The following is a 5,716-nucleotide window of genomic DNA, read 5'->3' on the forward strand; positions in this document are numbered from 1 at the left end:
CCTGAGCAAGAGTGAGACCCCGTCTCTACTATAAATAGAAAGAAATTAATTGGCCAACTAAAAACATATAGAAAAAATTAGCTGGGCATGGTGGGTGGCGCATGCCTTTAGTCCCAGCTACTTGAGAGGCTGAGCCAGTAGGATCACTTAAGCCTGGGAGTTTGAGGTTGCTGTGAGCTAGGCTGACACCACAGCACTCTAGCCCAGGCAACAGAGTGAGACTGTCTCAAAAAAAACAAAAACAAAAACAAAACACCATATAAGAGATGTTTCTGACAGCAGGGCATAACATAATAGCACCTTATCTGGAAAAATCTACAGTACATTTTTATTAGCAATTCAAAAACTTAGTGAAAAATTTCAAATATATGGAAGAGTTGAAAGAATGATACAATGAAGCACCTGTACACCCACCACCTGGGTCCAGCAGTGGTGACCATTTGGTTATAAATGATGTATCTATTGCTTTTTTATTTGAATTTCAGAATATTACAAGGGCACAAACGCTTTGGTCACATAGATTGCCATTCCACTGCCCGAGTCAAAGCCTCAAGCATTCCCATCTCCCAGACAGCGTGCACCTAGTCTGTTGCTTTGGTTTGTAAATATTTTTCCTGAACCACTTTATGACCCTTTGGGCTGTTCCTCTATATTATCATGACCTAGACAATGAACAGTAATTTCTTAAAATAATCCCATATCCCACCCTTATTCAAATGTTCCCTAACATCTAAAGATGTCCCCCTCACCCTGATTTCTTTGAATGAAATCCCATAAAGGTTCTGCACTGGGTTTAGTTATGTCTTTTTCTAGAAATTCAGACTTGAAGAGTACAGCCTCAGCTCCAGCAGAAGTGGAACTGCACCACTCAGAATTCACCAGAAATTTATGGAGTTCTGCAATTATCTTCTCAATAACATAAATGTATTATATTCTACCCTTTTTGTGTAAACATTGAAATTATACCACAATTACTATAAACTTCCTCATTTTTAGTACATCAGGATCGTCAAAATATGGAATTAGCCCAGGCTCCTGTCCCCTCTGAGAGGTGGGAACTAGGTGAAGAATGTAAGATACTGGGCTATAAGGACAATAGACACCTTCCAGCTTCTGTTTACTGCTTGTTCGCTAACCGCAAGGCATTATGAGTATATTATGGGATGCAGAGGGAAAAGACAAAGAGCAAAAACCTGAGTCTCTCAGCTAGCACCCGGAACAGGTTAGGGCCTATCAGGGGGAGGATGGAGTAAAAATCACTGTGGGGGCGGATGCAAGACCAGTGTGTAAACAACTAAGTTATAAAAGGGGACTAACACACAAAGGAGGGTCCCTGCCCGGAGAAGAGGCCAAACTCCTTTTGATAATTACACCCTCGGTGACTCTGTCTCTCTGTCCTGCGGCCTTGTGAATCTCGAATATAACAAAGAAAGCTGTTTATTTCCAGTATTTTGCCACGAAAGAAAAAAAACAACAACAAAGAAAGCTGTCCCCTCCTTCCCTGCTGAGGTCTCATTAGGGAAGTTATGGCAGGGCAGGGGCGTGGAGAGGGAAGCCTGCCACACTGGCTGTCTCCCGGAGCCCAGAGCTCACAGGCCACAGCAGCGACAGTCTGGTGCGGTGACACTGTGAAAACCCCTCTAGACAGGGAAGTGACAGACAAATGCTCAGATTTGGAATCTGTCAGGATTTGATCTCCCCGAGGACAATCAGACATAGGGCTTATTATGCCCATTTTGCAGATCAGGAAACTGAAGCTCAGAGAAGTGAGCTCTTTTCCCAGCCGAGGAGGGGCGAGTGGTAGCTCTGGGATGCAAGCCCAGTCCCAGCTGGCTCCAGGACCCTCACTCATTTCACTACTGCAGGTTGGCACCAGATTCAGAATTCAGACAACTCCTGGATTTCCCTGCACTTGGCCCAGCCCAGGAAGCTAGAGGCCCGAGGCTGAGCTCTGTCCAGGAATTCAGATGGGGCCTGGACTCATCTCTCCTTGGGAATGCTGAGCATCCCCAGGGGCAGCAGGCACAGGCTGCTGGGGTGGCTGCCTCTTAGCAGGATCGAAGCCATCGCTTTGTTCTTTGTCAAGATTTGTTTGGTCAGAGTGATGAATGGCTGAGCCACAAAGAGCTGAGCATGATGCTCAGCTGACTTGCAGTGGTGGTACCCCTGGAATCCTGAGAGCCCCTCCACCAGACAGCCTGGTGTATCCCTTTGCTCACAGGCAGGAGACAGACTTGGTTCAACTTGCACAGGAAGAGACCCCTCTGGAGAGCTGCAGGGCAGCTCATCTGGCAGGGAAGGCAGCAGGGCTGGGCTCAGAAAGGACAGCACCCAGGCAGCGCTGGGGATTTGGGCAGCTGGACCCTAAGGATGGCTTCTCTGTAAGGGCCTGGTTGCAGCCCAAAGCTGCTGGCTCACTTGTGCGAGCCCGGATAACAGAAAATTGGCCCAGGGGAGGAGTAATCGGCTTCTGGAAACTGCTAGCTTGGGACCCAAAGGTAGAGCTATCGGCTAAACGCATATTTCTGCTTCTGAGAATCGCTTGCTTGCAGCTAGACGCATAGGTACGGTGCCAGATAAGGGAGAAAGGCCCCTTTGCCCCGGCGGGCTACCAGTCCACCAATCATTTTAAAGACTAACACGTGCAATCAGCTTGTGCAGCGCGGGTGTTCAAGAGGGAGGGGGGATAAAAGGGCAGCCCCAGCTTTGGTCAGGGTCCTTGCCTGTAAGAGCAACCACTGCGCTGGCACTCTAGGGCCTGGACCCTGGCTAGCCAGAAAATAAAGCTCCTCTTGAGAGATTGCATCCTTGGTGTCTTTGTTCGTCTGCCTGGCGGGGTGCAGGAAGCCGGTCCTTAACATCTCCAGGGTGTTGCTGTTGCTAAGCCAGCACTGCTGGGAAGAAAGCATGTCACGTGTCTACCTTGAGTCAGGTGCCTGTACCTTGGCTGTAGAGCCACCTTAACTGTCAGCCTGGCCAAGGGAGTATCTGATGGAGGAGGAATAGTGCCCCCTCTGGGGCCAACATAGCTCAGTGGGCACTGGGCAGGCCAGGGCACCTGTCTGCTGCAGGGGGAAGCCCATGCAGGTTGCTCAATCCCACTTCCTGGCAGGTGAACACTGGCTAGTTTCTTCCAGAAGTAGAGGTGGGGTTCCAAGCCTCTCTTTTCAGACATGTCATCCAGCTAGGGGACAGTACTGTTCCCAGGTCATTTGTGGTCAGCTGAGAGTCTGATGTCAAAGACCTAGCAGCTTCTACATGAACAGCTGTCTGGGGGTTCAGGTGGGACAGGACAATACAAGCTGCCAGCTCAGAGCTGACACCAATGTCCAGGCTGTTTTTCAACTAACATTGAACACATGAACAAATAAACATATGCTTAGGATGTTTATTGTAGCATTAGCTACAGGGATAAAAGTTGGAAATAAACCTGTCAAGCAAATTATGGTGCAAAAAATTTGAGGATGATTATGCAGATATTAACATAGCAAGCAGACTGTAGCAATGTGAAGAACACTTATGATGTTCTGTTGAGTGCAAAAGCAGAATACAAAATCAGTCTGGTTGTTCCTGTGTAGAATAAGTCTACATGTGTGAAAAAGAACCTGAAGGGAGATAGCAAAATAAAAGTAGTTGGGTTTATTTGGGACAATTTTGAATGACTGTTTTTGTTTCCTTAATTTTTTTCTATTTTCAAAATGTATCCTTTTTGAAATTATAAAAAAGCTGTCTTCTGATGATCCATCAGGGGAGGGGCCCTTGAGGAACCAGCTGGAATTTGTCAGACTGTGGGAGGGGACCAAGGGAAGGGGAGAGAGATACTGTTGGAGGATGGAGGCTGGCAGAGTTGGGATAGTGGCTTCAAGGGGCCCTTGGTCAAATTCTCCTTTACAGGCCTGTATTAGTCTGCTGGGACTAGCCTAATGAAATACCATAAACTGGGTGGCTTAAACAATAGGCATTTTTTCTCCAAATTCTAGAAGCTAGAAGCCTGATACCAAGATGCCAGAGATTTGGTTTTGTAAAGGAAAATAAAAATCTCAGGAACACGCCCCCCTAACCTCCTTATGCAAAAGGTAAGGTCAAGCCTAGAGCTGAGTTGTGCAACACTCCCTACCAAATAAGTCTCTGTCACCAAGATAAGGCATTAGCCAGATCCCCAGGGAAAGGTAAAAGGCCTCAGGCACCTACAAGGACAGCTCCTACAGATCATTCATAAGTAAATAGCTTGCTGGCCTGCCATAAACAAGGACATGCCAATTGTAACTTTGGGTCTGCAGGCTAAGCCTAGCTCCTAAAACTGAAGTCTCTTTTGATTCCACATTAATAGTGTTGATTACAGATTTCTTCCCAGGTGCAGAACAGGCACAAGACAGGATCAATCATTCTTCCACCATCCGGGGACATCCATGTGTCAACGGAAAAAGACCAAACTCTGCAAAATAATTTTAAAGAGATTTATTCTGAGCCAATTTGAGGACCATGACCCGGAGCCACTGTCAAGAGGCTTTGGGCAAGTGGACTTGTGGCTGGATCACAGTTTGGTTTTTATACATTTCAGAGACAGGGTGGGAGGCATACATTGGTTTGGCCCAAAAGGGTGGGCCATCTGGAAGGGGGGAGGGTGTTACAGGTTATAGGTGGGTTTAATTCTTCAGATTGTAAGTGACTAAAGACATGAAGCTTGGTATAAAGGCTTGGAATGTTTTAACATAAACTGTTCACCAGCGATAAGCCACCATTTGTTGCATAAATTGAGGACCTGCAGGTTTGTCTTGCATACCCTTAGGCCTGTTAATGGGTAACAAAGGAAGTCTCCAAGAAGGGAGGGGGGCATGATAAGGCATGTCTGACCTCCCTCCTCCTGGCAGGCTACTTTGCCCTAGAATATTCCTTTGGCCACGAGGGGGTCCATTCAGTCAGCTGGGGGGGGGGTGAGCATTTTAGTTTACAAATCAAAGGCTCAAAACATTTATTCATATACAATCACAAACCACTATAAAATAATTTAACCAAGAGAGATACCCATCAAAAGATTTTAAAGGTGATAAAGTTATACGGGTATAGAATCCTCTTAAACTCTAGTGGTTTTTTTTGTTAATCAAAACCTAAGGCTGGGCGCAGTAGCTCACGCCTGTAATCCTAGCACTCTGGGAGGCGGAGGCGGGTGGATTGCTCAAGGTCAGGAGTTTGAAACCAGCCTGAACAAGAGTGAGACCCGTCTCTGCTATAAATAGAAAGAAATTAGTTAGCCAGCTAATATATATAGAAAAAATTAGCCGGGCATGGTGGCGCATGCCTGTAGTCCCAGCTACTCGGGAGGCTGAGGCAGCAGGATTGCTTGAGCCCAGGAGTTTGAGGTTGCTGTGAGCTAGGCTGGGCAACAAAGCGACACTCTGTCTCAAAAAAAAAAAAAACAAAAACAAAACACCTAATAAAGAGAGCACAGGGATTATCTGACAAAGCATAAAATCTTTGTTTCTTTTAGGCAATTACCAAAATTAAACAAAAACCTTTTGTACTACATTACTTTTTATATTAAAAGGAAAAGAAAAAAATGTTATAGAATCAAATGAGTACATCATGTCATTTCATTAAGAGTAAATTAATAGGCAGAAATCTTTATTTAGCCAAAATTCTTTAATAAATTTTTTTTTATAAACTTTATCCCAACCTGCACGTACCATACACCATCTACAAAACATACCTTAAAACT

This window comes from Microcebus murinus, chromosome 17 (genome assembly GCF_040939455.1).
Source record: "Microcebus murinus isolate Inina chromosome 17, M.murinus_Inina_mat1.0, whole genome shotgun sequence".
Classification (NCBI taxonomy): Eukaryota; Metazoa; Chordata; class Mammalia; order Primates; family Cheirogaleidae; genus Microcebus; species Microcebus murinus.